Source organism: Gopherus evgoodei, chromosome 7 (genome assembly GCF_007399415.2).
Source record: "Gopherus evgoodei ecotype Sinaloan lineage chromosome 7, rGopEvg1_v1.p, whole genome shotgun sequence".
NCBI classification, from domain to species: domain Eukaryota; kingdom Metazoa; phylum Chordata; order Testudines; family Testudinidae; genus Gopherus; species Gopherus evgoodei.
The window spans coordinates 71,585,965-71,607,278 of NC_044328.1; the positions used below are offsets into that span (position 1 = coordinate 71,585,965).

The following is a 21,314-nucleotide window of genomic DNA, read 5'->3' on the forward strand; positions in this document are numbered from 1 at the left end:
CTCCAACCCCAACTTCTTATTTGTATGCTCACTTATACCTTCCCCGTGGGTGGTTTTTGCTCTGCAGACTAACCGCATTTACCTATGTCCCAGCTAACAGTTCGGGAGGCCCTTGTTCTCTCGGACGATTAACCATGAGGGTTGTCCCTGGCTATGCTCTAGTTTTAGGGACACCTGGACCTACCCGAGCCCGCCTGCCTCTGGACGAAACATGTGATTCTAAGGTAAATCTGGTGTCTAAATCTCAGGCCGTAGCCCTTGCTACCTCATTGGTTGGAGTCCCAAGCCTGGCCTTTGATGCAGAGCTCCAGCTTGCTAAAGTGGCCTGTGCCCTCGCCAAGTTCATTAACCTAACTTCCACTTTAATCTCTGACTTGGCCTTGGAACTCACAGGGGTCCGAGAAGGGGTACTCCAAAATCGCGCTGCAGTAGACTACCTCCTCTTAAGGCATAATCATGGCTGTGAGAAATTTAAGGGTCTCTGTTGCTTTAACCTTTCTGATCACAGCCAAAGTATTGAAAATAGACTGGCTAAGTTGCATGACATTGTCATTCACATAACGCAAAATAGTGACAATGATTGGTGGGGTTCTTGGGGTTTTGGTAATTGGTTTGGGTGGCTTAAAAGCATTTTTACCTCTCTGCTAGTGGTGATAGCGATTGGTTTGCTCTTCTGCTGTGGTCTGCAGATAGGAGTTCCTTGCTGTAAAAGTTTTGTCTTTCTGCCCTCCGTCAGCCAACAGAAATGTACCCCCTTAGGGCAGTCTCACTGCCAACATCGGGTGGCCTACCTTTCAACCTTGTTCTAAGTAATGAATATGAGAAAACTCAACGGAAGGCTTTTGAGTATTCTCAAAGGGAGGATTGTTGGGGGGAGGCCAGGCCCCAAGAAATTGGCAATATGGCATGGGGTTAAAAGTTTACATTCTCAGGCCTGCTATCGCCTTTGAATTGCCCCTTAGATTAATCAGTATGTTCCTTTGAAGCTAGCATGAGTACATGTAATCATTTATCATTTTCTTTTGTTCTTTTGTTTATAGTATAAAATGTGATTAATCAAAGGGGGCTCTGTATTGTGGGAAGAGGATGTAGTTAATTAAAGAATCCGGTAGTTAATGAATTGTAAATGAGCAATTGTGGCACCTGTGAACATCTTTGTAAACAAGTAGGGTATATAAGACATGGCAAAAGATAACGGGGTGTGTAGGATTTGAGATTTGTATATCTCCCGGCACCTTATTTGAATTCAAATAAAGACTCGCTTCTCCACTCCGGTGTGGTCATTGGGGATACGCACACCGGGCAAACGAACCCCAACTGTTGCCCCCTGCAACAATATTCCGAAGTTACAAGCCTTTGAAGAGAAAAATCACAGTTCACACATGCTCAGGTGAGACATCTTAGAATTTAGCAGCTAAAATCTCCAAAGGTTCTGTCTTCACTAAGCATGCACCAGCACCTCACAGATCCTGGTGCCAGTCCACATGCAGTCCCCTGGGTCAGGGCGCTGCTGGAGGGGGTGGCAGGCAGCTCCCATGGAGCTGCCGTAGTGGTGTCTGTGGGAGGTCCACCGGAGCCGCACGAGCAGCTGACCGTCCGCAGGCACGACTGTGGCATCTCCACCCAAGCCGCGGAGCACCGGACCACCCACAGGCACCACTGCGGCAGCTCCACAGGAGCTGCCTGCCGTCCCCTCCGGCAGCACCCTGACCCAGGGGACTGCATGTGGACTGGCACTATATGGCCAGGATCTGTGAGGTGCTGGTGCATGCTTAGTGAAGACAGAACCTTTGGAGATTTTAGCTGCTAAATTCTAAGAGGTCTCACCTGAGCATGTGTGAACTGTGATTTGTCTCTTCAAAGGCTTGTAACTTCGGCATATTGTAGGAAACCACTGAAAATTAAGTAGCCTATAATGACCAATTAAAACCTCTGCCGTGGTGGAATAATGGAGGGTTAGTAGTCACCAGGGTGTCTTAGGGTATGTCTTCACTACCGTCCGGATCAGCGGGCAGTGATTGATGCAGTGGGGATCGATCTATCACATCTAGTCTAGCTGAAGTTATGTAACTTAGATCAATTCACCCCCCCACCCCAGTGTAGACCAGGCCTAATAAATATTGTAATGGGTCATAAAAACAGTGTTTCTTTAAGAGTGAACCTTCTTTGCAGTCTGTTCCACCTTGTTTTTAGCTTGGAGGTGCTAATTAACTGCTACAGACCTGAGTAAGAACTTGGTACAGCTCAAAAGCTTGTCCCTTCCATCAACATAAGTTGATCCAACATGTTACCTCACCTACCTTGTCTAAGCCATATCCAGAGTCCAACATGGCAACAGCAATACTGTAAACAGTAATTGCAATGTAGCGGTAATGTCATCTCCCTAGTAGAAAACAGGCACGATATCAATGATGTTGAAGCTGAACCTTTGACTCATCAGTGTTTGGGTATCTTTTCAAATAGGCAAACTGAGTCTGGTCCTCCCTCCTTTAATTCCTGTTCTCTTCCCATTTCCAGGTATTATTTTCAGCAATGGGGAGCAGTGGAAGCAGCTCCGTCAATTTGCCCTCACTAATCTGAGAAATTTTGGGATGAGGAAGAAAAGCATTGAGGAGCGTATCCAGGAGGAAACTTGTTTTCTGATGGAGAGGCTCAGAAACACACATGGTGGGGATTGTTTCATGTCTGTTGGAAATAGAGGAGTCAAAGACTCTTGTCTTTCTGTTTTTCATTATATTAATTGTTTGGTTCAAACGGCTTATTACTCCAGCCATTAACTGCACATATAACAACCTGTGTTAATGTAATGGGAAAGGATGGGTGAAATGTTCCACAGATGACCATTTCTGGCTGTTTCTTTCTCACATTTTCTCCCCTCTGATCTGTGATCAATGAGTAAATGGAAGATATTTGTTTAGAGTGTGTAGATGCAAACACAGTGAGTCATATTAGAGCAGGTTAGTTCCAGTGTGCTGGGTTAAAAAGACACCTATGCCTACAGTTTGCTTCCTCTCATTTCTTTTTTTCTCTGCTAGACTTATGATACGTGTTTGGCACCTAACTTCTATAGCAGTGGTTCTCGACCCGTGGAGCACGGGCTGCATTCAGCCCAATTAGGGGACAGCTGCAGCCCAGCTCAGCTGTCTGCTAAAGGTCGGCCACGTACCAGGTCCCCCAGGTTCCTGGCTGCCCAGCGGAGGGGTCTGGGCTGCCCCGTCAGTCAATGTGTTGGGGTCAGGGCTGCTGGCACGGATTTTGGGGGTCTGGGGTTCCTCGCCAGCCCAGCAGGGTCAGGGGCAGCTGCCTGGCCTGCAAGCTCTGGGGTCTGGGGAAGCCACACGGCGAGGGTCCAGGGTCTGGGGCAGGCAGGCGGCTGGCCCTGCATGGCAGGGGTCCAGGGTTGGGGTCAGGTCCCTGCTGCCGCTTCGCTGCCACCAGGCCCCTACAGCCCAGATAACAAGTTGAGAACCACTTTTCTGTAGTGATGGGCTCTATAGGAATGTTTGGAATCACGGTGTAAATTTACAATACTTCATAAATGACTCTTATTCTCTCTTATCTTATTCCTCTCTGTTCCTTGTGGGACATAGAGCCTTCCCCAGGGTCTTCCATCTTTGCTGGGTTCGTCCTGTAGTCTTAGGTTCTTCCAATCTCAATTTGATAACTAACAATTCTGCTTCTGTTGTGCATTTCATGTTCTCCAAGGTCTACCTTATTGCCTCTTGCCATGAGACTTCCAGTCCAACTCCTGTCTTATTATGTGATTCAAGTCTTTTGCCCATATATGTTCTAGCCATCTCTATTTTTGTTCCAGAATTTCCTGTCCCGTCAGTTTTTGTTTCATCTTCCTTTGTTTTTTTTCTACCCATCTGATATTGTGGATTTGTCTATGGCAGCTGTTTATAAGAACTTGGAGTATAGATATAAGGTCTCAACACGTTTCCTAGTTTCAGCACGATGTAGTAAGACTGACCTCATAATGATGCTAAATATTTCAAGTTTGGTTGGGAAGGTAAGATTTGTATTTCTCCAGATCAGATTTAGAGTTACAAGGGCATGTCTGGCTTTTGCTATTCTGGCTTTAATGTCTGTCTGTTCTACCTGTTGTATGTGGGATGCTGCCAAGATATGTGAACTGTCAGAGCTCTTCTATGTCAGTGCCAGTTACACTCCTAAATTATTATTTATATTCCAGTAACATCTAACAGTCCCAGCTGATGTTGGGGCTCATTTGTGTATGGACTGTTGGAAGAAATGGTTTGAGACAATCACTGCCCCAAGGAGCGTACAACTTAAATAGACATGAATGAAACCAGTTTAAGAAATGAATGATTTTCCCTGCTATTTTAGAGACGGGGAACTGAGCCATAAGATCACCTGCCTCTTGCAATATTTAATGCAACACTAAGGGATACACTGATGTTGCCTCTGCCCATCTGGTGAATTGTAAGTGGGAGAGGAGAATGCACTGAGACCCGTCCCCACCCCTGGTACCACAGTAATGCTGCTACTTCTACTCGTGCGCCCTGAGCCAAGGGGCAGCTATTGCTGTTGGGAATGAGTCAAAGAATGGACGGGTGAGGGACACGAGCAGGGGTCTGGTGCATGACGAAAATGCTGCTTCTGGATGTTCTCCATGAGCACTGTGCTCTCAGGTTAGAGGGGTGAACTCTTGCCGATAATTCCCAGGAATGTTGTGCTGCTCCCTCTGACGCTGCAGCCCCAGGTTAGCTCTCAGTTACCAGCCCCATGTGTTCCTTGTGCTTATGGGGAAGGGAGAACCTGAAACGGAAGCTAAGATATCACTGGTGAGCCAGTGGGAAATTCAGCCTCTCCAGTTGTGTGAGCTGAGCTGTGGGGCCTGCTTAGTGCACTCTGAAGGCGGAAAGAAGACCTATCCCCCCTGCTGTTGAGCTGGTAGGCGCTGTTTTGCCTGAGGAAGCGGCAGGCGGCTCCGGTGGAGCTGCCACAGTGTAGCCTGAGGAGGGTCCGGTGCTCCGCGGCTCCGGTGGAGCTGCCGCAGTGGTGCCTGCGGAGGGTCCGGTGCTCCACGGCTCTGGTGGACCTCCCACAGGCATCACTGCGGCAGCTCCACCGGAGCCACGGAGCACCGGACCCTCCGCAGGCACCACTGTGGCAGCTCCAGCAGAGCTGTGGGACCAGCGCGCGAGGCGGCGAAATTGCCATGCGCCTAGGGCGCTCAAACCCCTAGCGCCGGTCCTGAGCCTAGGCAATCACCTAGGGCACCAGAATTATTTGGGGGGCAGAATTTTGCCGGGGGGGGCGGCAGGTGGTTCCGGTTGACCTGCCGCAGGCATGCCTGCGGAGGGTCCGTTGGTCCGCGGCTCCGGTGGAGCTGTTGCAGTCATGCCTGCAGACAGTTGGTTGCTCGCGCAGCTCCGGTAGATCTCCCGCAGGCATGCCTGTGGCAGGTCCACCAGAGCCACGGACTAACGGACCCTCCGCAGGAATGACTGCGGCAGCTCCACCGGAGCCGCGGAATCAGCGCGGGGGGGCGGTGAAATGGCTGTGCGCCTAGGGCGCGTGAAACCCTAGCGCCGGTCCTGACTGACTCTTTGTAGTTTTATTTTGCTTCAAGGTGGCCCTTTGACGCCACCCTCTTCCTTACCCACGCACTCTCCAATGTCATCTGCTCCGCTGTCTTTTGGGACTGGTTTGACTATGAAGATAAGAAATTTGTTATTTTAATTAGTCTCATACAGGATAATGACAAGCTCCAGAGCTCTCTGGACAGCGGTATGTTCAGGGGTTTATTCCATTCTCCTTATTTATACTGGGGGAGGGGACAGAGATTTCTTTCTTTAACTATTAATTTTCCTTAAACAAGTGTTAATTCAGATTCCCATAATGGTCTTATTCTCTTCATTAGGATGAAGCTACTGCCAAACCAAGCCTCAAACTTGTTTCTAAGTCTTGTTTAAAATCCCACACAAAACACTTCATTAGCCCAGAATTAAGTTTGCTTATGGACATTCACTGTCAATATTACTGGTAAAAATCAAGCAAGTTGCCAGTTAAAATATTAACATTCACGCCAGTGACATGTCACATGCCTTATCATATAAGCAACATGATAGTGAATCTGAAGATATTTCTCACCTCCAAAGCAAACTTCCTTTCATTTCCAGCTCACAGCCAGCCACCAGACACACCCTCATTCCTGAAAACCTCGCTAATTGCGCAATGAAGGGCCAAACTCTTTGTTGGCATCACTCAGTCAAAATAAAGGGAGTTACACCACAGCAGAGAATGTGACCCTTTTACTGCCACCTCTGGAAGTCTAACATATATTTTCCTTTTAAAGGCTACATGGTTTATTGCTGCTTAAGAAAATTTGTGGTCAGAGCTAAGGTTGGGCACTTGAGTGTTTTGTTTTGTTTTGTTTTTCAAGAAAAGGATGTGTGTACTGGGGTTGGTTTTATGTGGGGAAAAAATGGAGCATACCTTAGCTGATATGATTGAAGGTCACTGCTGTTTTTGTGAGGAATTTATGTATGTTTGATAGTATTACTTAGTGGAGTTTGCAATGATCTGTGGAATCCATTTTCATAAGAAGGTGTCAAAGAAATGTTGTATCGTTCTGCTGTACTTGATTCATTTGAGTGAACACTATGACTGTTGTGCCCAGATATATCAAACTGTGTTTTTCTTTCATCCTTTATAGCTGCGCTCTTTTTTCCCGACTCTCATGGATTACATGCCTGGGCCTTATCGGAGGATATTTAAAAAATGCTCAGGAGTTCAGAAGATCTGGAGAGAGTGAAGACGCACAAAGAGTCTCTGGATCCCAACTAACCTCAAGACTTTATTGATGTTTTCCTCGTCAAAATGGGAGAGGTATGTGAAGGCAGTAGCCCTTCTGTTTTCCTGTGGAGTGGGTTATACATATCATCGGGATTAATTTGTTAAGCAACAACATAGGACATGGCTTTGAAGAAGGCCCAAAGGGAAGACATGCTCTCCACCCAAGGAAGATACATTATAATGGTCAAACTCTGCTCTCCTCCTTCATGTAAAAAAAAAAAAAAGTCAGCGTATTGCACAGGAAAGACCCAATGCACCACGATAATACATTTGTAATATCAAGTGCTATGGGCCACTTTTGTGGGATTTTTATAATGATCAGAGGTGGGTCACCTGCTGGGTAGAAGGATATATATCTGAATATCTCAATATATCCTACAGTTTTACCATCAAGAATCAAAGACTGTCGCCAAATCTTTTTTCAGGAGCAAAAGAATATCTAGTCAGAATTTAATGTGGAAAATTTGGCACGAAGCACAATAGAGTTATTTGTCGGTGGAACAGGGACAACCAGCATCACTCTGATATATGGACTCTTCTTCTTCTGAAATACCCAGAAATAGAAGGTAAAAGTATTTTTTCCCAAACACACAAAATGTTAGGTCCTTGGGGGATGTGAGGAATGCATGGACCTGTAAATGGATATAGACATCTCCCCTTTATTCACCAAAATGCACCACGCCTGGCCTGTTGCTGTAACATGGTGGTGGTTCATTAGTTTATGTGAAGTGAGTTGAAGATGTGTTGGGGGGCGGGGAGTTTCTACTCCAGTTTCCTGCAGGCAGGAGTTCTCATCCAAAAAGCACCATTACAATGGGTATTACTTGTCCCCATATTGACAGTCTGAGCAAAGGATCCAAAGGCTGAATAGGCCGTTGTGATTGAATTCCTCTCTCAGTCCAGATCAGTGAAGTTTGACCAGGATTGTTATAATCCCAAACTGCAGATAGTGTGACACAATGGTGGGCAAATCTATGGGAATCCTCTTCTTTACCATTGTAATTAAGCCTCATTAATCTGATGACAGAGAAAATTCACAAAGAGATTGACCGTGTGATTGGCCAAAGTCGAAGCCCCTGCATGGTGGATCGAAGCCAGATGCCCTACACAGATGCTGTGGTACATGAAATCCAGAGATTCATCGCTTTTGTCCCATAAGGTGTCTCACTTGCTGTGGCTAGAGATGTTCATCTCAAACAGTATGTTATTCCCAAGGTCAGTTCTCAATGTGTCTGTGAAGGGTTGAGTTCTTTTACCTTTTTCTCTTCTTAATTTTGAATAATTTGCAATGGAAATGCTTCAGTTAGATTTTGTGTGGTGGTTTTTTTGTTGCTGATTTACCAATATTATACCAATTATTATTGAATCCCTCCAAGCCTATGCATGAATCAGATCAGCAGTTTGCAGTCTGCAGACTGGGCTTTCAGTCCAGGAAAGGGTTTCAGATTCTAGCTGTGGCATTTCGATATGGAATAGAAAATGCATTTAGCAATGGTAATCACTAAGATTTTGATATCAAACTAGCAGGCAGAAACATTCTCTTCTTTTGAGGCCGAAGGGATTTTGTTTCTGGGGAAATTTCTTGGCACAATTAGTTCACAAGCAGAACATCATAGAAAATGGAAATAACTGAATACATTTAAAAAGTATTAGAGCCCTCTCAACCTTATTTCTGGAACTGAATGCAAGCCAATCAATACAATACAAAAACAAAAAACTACACTTCAAGCTTAAGGTATTTTTAATAGTGAGCCAATCTTACACAGTTAATTCTTGGTTTTTGTTTACTAAATAATGAAAAATAGACTTAGATTTATATTAAATAGACTAATAGAGTCTAAGGACCATTGTGATTCTTTAGTCTGACATCCTATATATCATGGGCCATGGGACTTGTCCAAGAACAGATCTTTTAGAAAAACATCTAATCTTGATTTTAAGAAATTGTCAGTGATGGAGAATCCACCACGTCCCTTGAGAAATTGTTCCGATGGGTAATTACTCTAACTGTTAAAAACTTCCACCTTATTTCTAGTCTGAAATTGTCTAGCTTCAGCTTCCAGTGACTAGATCATGTTACACCTCTCTCTGATAGATTGGGGAGCCCATTATTAAATATTTGTTCACCATGCACTTATAGATACTTATGGACTGTTATCAAGTCACTCCTTGACCTCTTTGTTAAACTAAATAGATTAAGCTCCTTGAACATATCCCCATAAGGCATGTTTTCTAATTCTTTAGTCATTTGAGTTGTGGGCGCCGGAATTGGACACAGTATTCCGGCAGGCGTCTCACCACTGCCAAATACATAGTCGAAATTCCCCTGTTTTGCATCCCAGGATAGCACTAGCTTATTTGGCCACAGCGTTACAGTAGGAGCTCATCTTCAGCTGTTTATGCACCACAACCCCCAAATCTTTTGAAAAGTCATTATTCTACTAGGATAAAGGCCCCATCCTGTAAATCTGGCTTGCCTTCTTTGTTCCCAGATATCTATATTTACATTTAGCTGTATTGAAATGCATATTGTTTGCTTGCACCCATTTTACCAAGCAAGCTAGACTGCTCTGAATCAGTGACCTGTCTTCACTAGTTGCCACTCCCACAAGTTTTGTGTCATCTGCAAACTTTATCAGTGATGATTTTCTGTTTTCTTCTACGTCATTGTTAAAAATGTTAAATAGCATAGGGCCAAGAACCAGTCCCTGCAGGATCCAACTGAAAACAGACCTGCTCAATAACAATTTCCTATTTACAGTTAAATTTTGAGATTTATCAGTTAGCCAGTTTTAAATCCATTTAATATGTGCCATATTAAATTTTTATTGTTCTGTTTTTTTAATCAAAATGTCATACGATACCAAGTCATGCCCTACAAAAGCCTAAGTATGTCGTTCTACTACCCTTATCAACCACCCTTCTAATCTCATCAAAAAAGGATATCAAGTTAGTTTGACAGAATCTATTTTCCATAACCGCATATTGATTTGCATTAATTACACTATCCTCCTTTAGTTATTTATTAATCTAGTCCCACAATATCTGCTTCATTATCTTGTCTGGGATCGATGTCAGGCTGATAGACCAGTGATTAACCAGCTGATCCCACTGTCCCTTTTTAAAAATTGGCACAGCATTAGCTTTCTTCCAGTTTTCTGGAACTTCCCCACTACTCCAAGACTTATTGAAAATCAGCTTGGTCCACCAAGTGCCTCGACCAGCTCTTTTAGAATTCTCGAATGCAAGTTACCTGGACCTGCTGATTTCAAAATATCTAACTTTAGTAGTTTCTGCTTAACATCCTCCAAAGATACTGGTGGACAGATATACAAGACCAGCAAGGACGATTGTGATCATCTAGTCTGACCTGTATAACATAGGCCACAGGACTTCCCAGAAATAATTTATTTGATGTAGCTTCTCTCTCACTGGCAGGGGTATTTTGCTGGGTCTGATATGCTGAATAATAATACTTATCTGCTGTATCTCAAAGCACTTTACCAAGAGGAGGTAGTATCGCTATCCCCATTTTACAGAGGGGGGCAACAGGAGCTCTGACACCAAAAGTGACTTCCCAAAGTCACTCAATGTATTCTAGATCTGCCAGTGAGTAGTACAAAGGGTGAACTGCTGTGCAGTGGGTATAACTGTGCTCATGAAATTTTAAGATATCTGCTTCTGGTTGAAAGCATAATGTTCAGGAGATGCAAGTGTAACCCTTCTGCCAGGCCAAATTGATAGCAGCAAGGGCCGGGTTCAATACATAGAGGTTCCTTCCCTACAATGTAATGCAGAACCAGCTCAAGCCTCCACCCAGTGACCTGGAAAAATCTTACACACCCCTGGGTGCCTCGAAGAGGCAATACTTCCCCTCTCGCAAGCACAGAGTCTCGGTGTAGCAGAAAATGTTTTATAACATGAGATAAACAACACAGCATTAAATTGAGAAAACACCTCAACTAGCATTCATAGACCAAACCATGAGCAAAGACCAACCCCAGGATATTGAGCTGTGTCCTCTTCCCTGGGCTCTTGAGTCCAGCAACCCCAAAATCAATCCAAGACTCCAAAGTCCAATACCCCAAATGTCCCTAAAGTCCAGCAACCCAAATATCACCCACAGTCCCAAAAGTCCAGCAACCCAAAAGTCTCTGTCCCGGGTCAGTGCAGCCAGAGAGTTCAAGAGTCTATCTGCAGAGGTTTTCCCCCTGCCAGCCTGGGCAGAAAGGGGCACCTTATGTGGTCCGGGGCCAACTGCCCTGCCTCTCTGTGGGATTCTGCTTCTGCCTTCCCCACGAACTGCTCAGCTCTGCTCCGCTCCACCCTGCCAGCTGCTCTGCTCCACAAGCTGTCCCCTGATCTGCTCCAGCTATCCCTGCAAACTGCTCAGCTCTGCTCGCTCCATGGGCACTCTAATTGTCCCTCAGACTGCTGCGCTCTGCCAGCTGTTCTGCTCCGCAATATAGTTTCAGGCTCCATCACTAGTTAGTACAGCTCTTTAGTGATTTCAGCTCTTAGTGAGTTCAGCTCAGGAACCTGTAACTTAGATTCTTAAGGAAATCAAAAATCAGCTCTGGTATTCAACAGTGGAGAGAGGAGGAGGTGCAATTGATGCTTCTGTCTCACACAAGGAGCCCACTCCTTTGTCTAGTAAGTGCCACTCAACTGATGGTGAGACTCCCTGTCAAAAAGCAGTTTCACAGTTCCTCATTCACACAATCATGGTGACAACACTCCACTCCTCCTTCCCCAACAACAAAGAAACTGGGGATCCGACAGCTGCCAAAGCAACCATCCCAGGCTGCCGTGGGCTATGCCATGCGGGATAAGTGTGCGTATGCAAACATGGTCAGCCCCTGAAATTCTTTTCCACACTCGCCATAATTCACCACCAGATGTTAGGGTAGAGCTCATCTTGACTCTGTTTACACAAGGAAATGAAGAAAAACAAAGATGGATTCTGCAGTCCAGCTCAGTGAATTTTGGAGGCTTCTCTCTTTTGGATAGTATCCACTTTACCTCTTTTCTTCTGCAGTTGTTAATTCAGGGCACCACGATATTCCCTGCACTCAAGTCAGTTCTATATAACAGCAGGGAATTTCCAAACCCAGAGCAATTTAACCTGGGACATTTCTTGGATGAAAATGATGCCTTTAAGAAGAGTGACTTCTTCCTGCCTTTTTCTGTAAGTAAAATAAGCCATTTTATTTCAAATCCTAGACTGTCTTCTGGCTTTGCCTTGAACTTCCTAGTGTCTCTCAGACTATTTAGTGCATTTTTTTTTCAGGTGGCCTATGACGCAGAGTCTGTCCTGCTAGCAAAGCATCTATCCGTCTTTAAAGAGTGTCACTTTCTGTTCCTTGGTCTGAAATGAGTTTTTTGACTAATGACACACTCCCTTCTCTTCGCTCTGCCTGGCAACTTTGTGTCTTGCTTTGTGTGGTGTCTGTTGGGTACAAATTAATCCATGATCAAACAAGCAGATAACACTAAAATTGAAGGGGGTACCAAACATACAGTAAGACAAAGCCAACTGCATAGACAGCTGGAGAGAGATCCTAGAAATGCGTGGTTGGAAGGGACCTCGACAGGACCATGTAAATCTAGACCATCCATGACAGATATTTGTCCAGCCTGTTCTTAAAACCCTCCAGTGATGGGGATTCCATAACCTCACTTGGAAGCCTGTTCCACAGTTTGACTCTCTGTATAGTTAAAAAAGTTTTCCTAATATCTAACCTAAATCTCCCTTGTTGCAGATTAAGCCCATTACTACTTGTCCTACCTTCAGTGGACATGGAAAACAATTTATCCCAGTTCTTTTACTAACAGTCCTTCACATATTTGAAGACTGTTATCAGGTCCCTCCTCAGTCTTCTTTTATCAAGACTAAACATGCCCAGTTTTGTTAACCTTTCCTTAGTGATCAGGTTTTCTAAACCTTTGATCATTTTTGTTGCTCTCTTCAGCACTCTCTTTAATTTATCCACATCTTTCCTAAAGCGTGGTGCCCAGAACTGGATAGGGTACTTCAGCTGAGACCTCCCTAGTGCTGAGCAGAGTGGGATAATTACCTCCGTGTCTTATATACAATACTCTTGTTAATAAACCCCAGAATGTTATTAGCCTTTTTTGCAGCTGCATCACAAGGTTGACTGATATTCAGTTTGTGAACCACTATAACCCTTCCACCACCAGGGTTCTTTTCAGCAGTACTAGTGCTTAGCTAGCTAGTCCCCATTTTATAGTTGTGCAGTATAAATGTTCATATAATATCAGCATATTCTCCAGTCCATTATCCAAGTCATTAATGAAAATATTAACTAGTACTGGACACAAGAAAGGTCCTTCCTGGACCCCATTATATACACACCCTCGCAGTCTGAAAGCAAACCATTGATAGCTTTTCTCTGAGTACATTTTTTTTCAAACAGTTCTGAACCCATCTTATAGTAATTTCATCTTTAGCAGACATTTCCCTAGTTTGCTAATGAGAATGTCATGAGAATCTGTGTCACAAGCCATATTAAAACAAAGTTATATCACATCTACTGCTTCCCCTCTGTTCTCTAGGTCAGTAACCCTGTTAAAGAAGGAAATCTGGTTGGTTTGGCATGATTTGCTCTTGACAAATCCATGCTGGCTATTCCTTATAACCCTATTATCTTCTAGGTATTTACCAATTGATTATTTAATACTTTGTTCCAGTATCTTTCCAGGCTGACTGGTCGACAATTCCCCAGGTCCTCTTTCTTCCACTTGTTAGAGATAGGTACTATGTTTTTCCATTTCCAGACTTCTGGGACCTCACCCATCTTCCATGAGTTCTCAAAGATAATTGCTAACAGTCCTGAGATTGCTTCAGCTAGTCCCTTAATTTCATTGGCCTCTGCTGACTTGAATATGTCTAACTTATCTAAATATTCTTTAACCTGTTCTCCCCCTATTTTGGAGTGCATTTCTTTCCTCTTGTTGTTTATATTAAATGTGTTGAATATGTGGTCACCATTCACCTTCCCAGTGAAGACTGAAGCAGAAGGGGCATTAAATACCTCAGCCTTCTTGATCTCATCAAGGGGCTACATAACTTCTCTACTTGAATCTAAGTTACCGAGCTTCCCTGTCACTCTGTTAACAGTGCCTTTCAGCCTTCTTCCTCCATCCTGCTACTCAGGACACCTACACCTCCGTACTTGTTACTTCTCCCCTTCTACTCAATCACCACCATGTCACTGCCCCAGAAAACTGTTTAGCTCGTTTGGAATGTGGATAATGTATTCCGCAAACCCCACATCTTCCTGCCCCCCACATCTTCCCACCCTTCACCCCAAACTGCCTCTAAATCGTCAATATAAGGAACTCAGTTCTTCAAATTATCTGTAAGCGCCTTCTTAAACCCTCATACACTTTCATACCTTACTGAACTCTGAGAAACAGCCATTATCCTCCATGCACTGTGCATGTAACTTTAATCCTGAGATTTTGCTCCCATAATAACCATATTTAAAATGTGCTGCAAAGAAAGATCTCCAGCATCAACTCAAAATTCCTTTTTCATTGCAGGGAAGCGGATTTGCGTGGGAGAGGGTCTGGCTCGGGTGGAGCTCTTTTTGGTACTGACAACGATTTTGCAGAACTGTACAATTGACTCAAAAAGCCACGTAGAATAATCATGCAGAGTTTCTAGACAGGCTCAGGTTGGAACAGAAGCTGGGTATGTTTTAGTTCATTTGTGAGTTGGTTGACAACTATGGAAACTTTGTTAGGAAGCTCCAAGGCTTCTTTATTGACAAAGAGTTGGTAACAGTGTCCAGCTGTTAGGCTATAGATGTTTAAGCCTGGCTGTAAAGGTCTATACTTTAAGAATTTATGTATATGTTTTTTATTTAGCTAGTTATAGAGGTATAAAAGAGAGAATCTGTGTAAGGGCCTTCTCTCACTGTGACAGTCTGAGGCCCTGTTCTTAGGCCAGTGCCTCTGGCTAAACAGCATAGGCAGCCATAACCTGGGAAGCGTGCAGTCACATCCTTACGTTTTAAACTAGATACAGTGAAATAAGGCAATCTGGGGCTGTTAGGTAGGTGATCCGATCTATCACCTCCAGAGAAAGGGAAGAGCCAAGAAGATGTAAAAGGAAATGTAGTTTGATATTTTCTGTCTGGTAAGAGCTCACTTTTTAATAGACACAGCTGGGAAACCGTTATGTCGGTATAGATGTGGTTGTGAAATCCTCACTTCTGTATTGTTTTGTCATTATAGTTCCCACTTTGTTATGTTTATTTGCATGATCTCTGTCTGTTTCTGTGATTGTTTCTGTCTGCTGTATAATTAATTTTGCTGGGTGCAAGCTAATTAAGGTGGTGCAATATAATTGGTTAGCTAATCATGTTACAATACGTTAGGATTGGTTAGGTAAATTTTAGTAGAATGATTGGTTAAGGTATAGCTGAGAATATTATTATATAAACTAGGGACAAACAGGAAGTAAGTTGGAATTTGAAAATAAGGAAAAAGGAACTTAGATTTAAGCTTGCTGGAAGTTCACCCCAATAAACATCGAATTGTTTTCACCTTCGGACTTCGGGTATTGTTGCTCTCTGTTCATGCGAGAAGGACCAGGGAAGTGGGAAAGTGAAGGAATAAGCTTTCTAACAAGAGCCAATGAGAATAAATTGTGATGACGTAATGCTTTTGGCTCAATAGCCTACTTTGATAGGCAGAGTTTATGTGGCATTGGACTGAACTAAAGTTCTCCGTTCCCTGCTCGTTCATGCAAGTTAATTAAGCATAGTGTTAATACAGTTGCTCCTCATTAATTTTCCAACTCATCTCAACACTTCCATATATTTTCATATTTATGTAGTTTTGTGATACATGTTCCAGGGCTAGGACCAAGCTGGGAGGTGCAGATTCATTCACCGAATAGTCACTGAACCAACAAGACATCATGCCAATTTAGATTTGGTATTGGGGGGTACTGAGGACCTCATGGAACAACTGTTTGTAGGGAACAATCTTGGTTCTAGTGATCATAAGCTAATTCAGTTTAAACTAAATGAATGGGAAAACAAAAACTGATCTGCAACTAGGGCCCTGGATTTCAAAAGTGCTAACTTTAAAAACTTAAGAGAATTAGTTAGGGAAGTGGACTGGACTGAAGAACTCAAGGATTTGAATGTGGAGAAGACAACATTACAGAAACTATCTGAAGGCTGCATCCCAAGCAAGGGGCGAAAAAATTGCTGGGAAGGGCTCCAGACGAAGCTGGATGAGGAAGCATCTCAAACAAGTGATTAAGAGAAAGCAGAAAGCCTACAAGGAATGGAAGATAGGCTGGATCAGCAAGGAAAGCTACCTCTTGGAGGTCAGAAATAAAGTGAGAACTGCCAAAAGTTAAGCAGAGTTGTACCTTGCAAAGGGAATTAAAACCAATAGTAAAAGGTTTTTTTGGCCATAATAATAATTAGAAAACAAGGAAAAAAGAAGTGTGACTGTTAAGCACTGAGGATGAGGTGGAGGCTCCCATGCTGCAGACTAACAGGCTCCCAGACTGCAGTGTCAGGTTGTTCTGCACCCCAGCACTTTACTCTGGTTTGCTGTTAAAATGCCCTTTCAAAGCCTCCCTAAGTCGTGTAACTCTACATTGAGCTCGTCTGGTAGCTCCTGTGTCCAGCTGTTTAAACTCAGCAAACAGCTGCTCCACCTCCACCCCGAGGCAAGTTCTCCCCCTTTGCTTCAGAGGTGTTATGCAGGATGCAACAGGCAGCTATAACCTTTGTGATATTTTTTGCGCTCAGATCCAATCCAATAAGTAAACAACACCAGCGCCCTTTCAATCCACCAAACACACATTCAACTGTCATTCTGCAGCTGCTGAGCTTGTTGTTGAGGCTCTCATGGTGGCCAGTGTATGTCTTCATGAACCGGGGGAGTAAGACGTAGACTGGATAACCCAGGATCATTACTGCAATTTCAAAATTGTCAATGGTTATCAACTGGTCAGGACAGAATGTCCCTGCTTGTAGCTTTCTGAATAGTCCTGTGTTCTTAAAGATGCAAGCATCACTCATCTTCCCTGACTAGCCAACACAGATGTCAGTGAAGCTTTCCCAGTGATCCATCAGCACTTGCATGATAATGGAAAAGTAGCCCTTTCTGTTGATGTACTCTGTGGCAAGGTGCTCTGGGGCCAAAATAGGGATATGCATGCTGTCTATTACTCCACTGTAGTTAGGGCTGCCCGGGGGCGCAAATGGGGCAATTTTCCCCAGGCCCACATGAGAATGTCCAAGGCTTGCCTCCGCCTTCCCCCATCCCCGGTGCCTCAGTGCACTACGTCCAGGAGCAGCCCTGGACAGAGCTAAAGCAGCCTGGCTCAGGCAGGGCCTGAATGCCTTCCACTCAGAGCCGCGTGGTAAGGGGCAGGGCCTGAGCTCCTCCTGCTCAGAGCTGCATGGTAAGGGGATGGGTCTGTGAGCTCAGGTCCCATGGAGGCAGGCCACTGCAGCACTGTCCAGGGCTGCTCCTGGTTGCAGCACGTTGAGGCTCTGTGAGAGGGGGGAGGCGGGAGTAAGCAGCATGGTAAACCCCTCTGAGCCAGACTCCCTGACCTCCCCCTCACCAGCCCTGACCCCCAGCTCTGAGCCCAGTCTCTCTGAGCTGGGCAACCCCCAACCACATCCCGCCACAGCCCTGACCCTCAGCTCTGAATCCAGCCCCTGTGAACCGGGCACCCCCCAAACCAGAGCCCAGGTCCCCACCCAGCCTTCGGCAACAGCAGCGCCACCCCCAGGCAGCAACAACCCATTGGCACCAACCATCACCATCACCCAATGACAGCCCATTATGTAACTGCAAATGTATACATACCATTAAAACATCTAATGTTTTTATATAATGTATTTTGTGTATTTTCAAATTAGTAAAAATTAGTTTTTGAATGTATTTCACTGGTTATTTTTGACATTTCCAAATACATGATACTATAGTATTGCAACTTATTTTTAAGAAAGGGGCCCCTGAAATTGCTTTATCCCAGGCCCCCTGAATCCTCTGGGTGGCCCTGACTGTACTTCAGGAACCCAAGAGTGCAAAGCCATTCACTATGTCCTGCACATTGCTGAGAGTCACAGTCTCATAGACTCATAGACTCATAGACTTTAGGGTCAGAAGGGACCAATATGATCATCTAGTCTAACCTCCTGCACAAAGCAGGCCACAGAACCCTACCCATCCACTTCTATAACAACTCCCTAACCTATGTCCGAGTTATTGAAGTCTTCAAATAGTGGTTTGAAGACCTCAAGCTGCAGAGAATCTACCAGCAGGTGACCCATGCCCCACGCTGCAGAGGAAGGCGAAAAACCTCCAGGGCTTCTGCCAATCTGCCCCAGAGGAAAATTCCTTCCCGACCCCAAATATGGCGATCAGCTAAACCCTGAGCATGTGGGCAAGACTCACCAGCCAGCACCCAGGAAAGAATTCTCTGCAGTAACTCAGATCCCATCCCATCCAACATCCCATCACAGACCACTGGGCATACTTATCTGCTGATAATCAAAGATCAATTGTCAAAATTAAGCTATCCCATCATACCATCCCTTCCATAAACTTATCAAGCTTAGTCTTAAAGCCAGATATGTCTTTTGCTCCCACTACTCCCCTTGGAAGGCTGTTCCAGAACTTCACTCCTCTAATGGTTAGAAACCTTCATCTAATTTCAAGTCTAAATTTCCTAGTGTCCAGTTTATACCCATTTGGTCTTGTGTCTACACTGGTACTAAGCTTAAATAATTCCTCTCCCTCCCTAATATTAATCCCTCTGGTATATTTATAAAGAGCAAGCATATCCCCCCTCAGCCTTCTTTGGCTAGACTAAACAAGCCAAGCTCTTTGAGTCTCCTTTCATAAGGCAGGTTTTCCATTCCTCGGATCATCCTAGTAGCCCATCTCTGAACCTGTTCCAGTTTGAATTCATCCTTCTTAAACATGGAAGACCAGAACTGCACACAGTATTCCAGATGAGGTCTCACCAGTGCCTTATATAACGGTACTAACACCTCCTTATCTTTGCTGGAAATACCTCACCTGATGCATCCTAAAACCGCATTAGCTTTTTTAACGGCCATATCAGATTGGCGGCTCATAGTCATCCTGTGATCAACCAATACTCCAAGGTCCTTCTCCTCCTCTGTTGCTTCCAACTGATGTGTTCCCAATGTATATCTAAAATTCTTATTATTAATCCCTAAGTGCATGACCTTGCACTTTTCACTATTAAATTTCATCCTATTACTATTACTCCAGTTTGCAAGGTCATCCAGATCTTCCTGTATGATATCCCGGTTCTTCTCCGTGTTAGCAATACTCCTCAGCTTTGTGTCATCCACAAACTTTATTAGCACATTCCCGCTTTCTGTGCCAGGGTCAGTAATAAAAAGGTTAAATAAGACTGGTTCCAAAACTGATCCTTGAGGAACACCACTAGTAACCTCCTTCCAGCCTGACAGTTCACCCTTCAGTACGACCCGTTGGAGTCTCCCCTTTAACCAGTTCCTTATCCACCTTTCAATTTTCATATTGCATAGCAGGACACAATTAATGGTCCTGCACTCTTGTATGACAACTGCCCCCACAGTGTATTTTCCCACTTCATAATGACTTCCCACTGACTGGTAGCAATTCAATGTTGCAAGTTTCCACAGTGTGCTTACCACTTGCTCCTCCATTGTCTATGGCTCTCAGTTTGGTGTCCCTGTGTTGGATTGCTGGGGTGAGCTTGGCAAACAGATCCAGGAATGTGGCCTTGCACACCTGAAAGCTCTACAGCCACTGCTTGTCATCCCAAACCAGCATTGCCATGCAATCCCACCAGCTAGTGTTTGCTGCTTGGGCCCAAAAGTGGTGCGCCACCATCTGCAGTTGCTCAATGAACACCAACAATCACCGTGAATTAGTTCTCCCTTTGTCTCACCGCAAACTGACTCCCAGAAAATCATCCAGTTCCCTGTAGTACTTCACGCAGCGCTTCAAATACTGGAGGATTGTGTGTCCTGTGCGTTCAACGTGCGTGACAATTGTTCAGAGCTGTGCAGGCTCCATGCTTCTGTCAGAGATGGTGGACTGCGACCAGTCCCACACGAGTTTGTGGGAAATTGAAACTAGGCATGAAAATTATAGGGATAGAGACGATATTAAGGGATGGAGATCACAGCATTATGGGATGTTGTTGCCTTGTGCCCAGTCACCTGTATATGACTTGTTTATGCCCCACCATGCATTGCCAAAACTACCCAAACAACAGTGCGCTGAACAGTGGCAGATTGCTTAGTTAGAGACCAGCCTATAGCTCATTACCCTGTGCACTGGCTCAAGCACTCTTGGCTAGTACACACTGTGCTGACACAGGAAGCCAAGTACGCACATGCATAATCAACGTACCAACTCTCAGATGTACACCAATGTAACTCACACTGGCAAAATTTGTAGCAGAGACATGGTCACAGTCTACACAAGGCAGTGCTAACATGAGGCATACTGCCACTCTCAAGGTACATGTGCACTGCTTTGCTTTGATCACACCCACGTGGGGCTTGCACGCCCCCCTCCATTCACTTCATACCACAATCACTGCTCTGGCCAGCTGCTCCAACTAACTCTTCCACAATTCCATACACCTCAGCAAATGCAACAGGAGTGAATACAGATGATTCCCAGCTCCAGAGAGGCAGCTACCATTCTGTGGGTGATACCTTAACTCTAAATTGCCTGGTTTTCACAAGTTTGCATTTAAAATACCTTAACCCTTCAGTGCCTGGTTTTTGAGAAGTTTAAGTTTCGCTGAACTCAGTGTTCTAGAAGGACACAATTGGTCACTGGTTCTTTTCCCCACTATCCAGCCCACACAGCTACATAGACCGACTCTTGAGCTGAAGAAAGTATGTCATTTATTTGTTGCTTCAGTTAGTGACCAGTCCATGAAATAGGGCATAGCAGAGGGTTAAATGCAAGTGCATCCCATTTCCAGGTGCTTCCCTTACATACATTGTTACAAAGCTATTCATTATATATTTGTAACCACTTTCTTGCCTAACACTATGATTAGTTTGCTAACTCCGTTTTTTTCTGATGCGGGTGGTCACCTGGTCAGGTTGCTAGCTCAGCTTTTCACTTGGCTGTTCTCTTTACTTGCCAGACAAGTTGGTATCTTTCCACACGTTCCAACATCTAAAATATACATGCTACATATTACATAGCCTACAACAATATACTTTGGGACAACCTTAACTATATGCTCACCAAGTTTTTTGTCAGTATAAATATGTAATATTTCAGCTAACAGCCTGCCTCCATGCAATATTTATCAAAACTGAAGAAGTCCATGGAAGTCTAGACAGCTTTAGAGAGATTCACTTTATGATTAACTTTTATCCTCTCTGGACAAATAAACGGGGAACAAAGACTGGAGGGGCAAACACATGATATAC

The 21,314-nt window shown here is 44.4% G+C and overlaps 1 pseudogene; it reads left to right on the plus strand.

The window, feature by feature from the left end:
• LOC115655599 overlaps positions 1-21,314 on the plus strand; it is a 133,898-nt pseudogene that overhangs the window by 91,690 nt on the left and 20,894 nt on the right.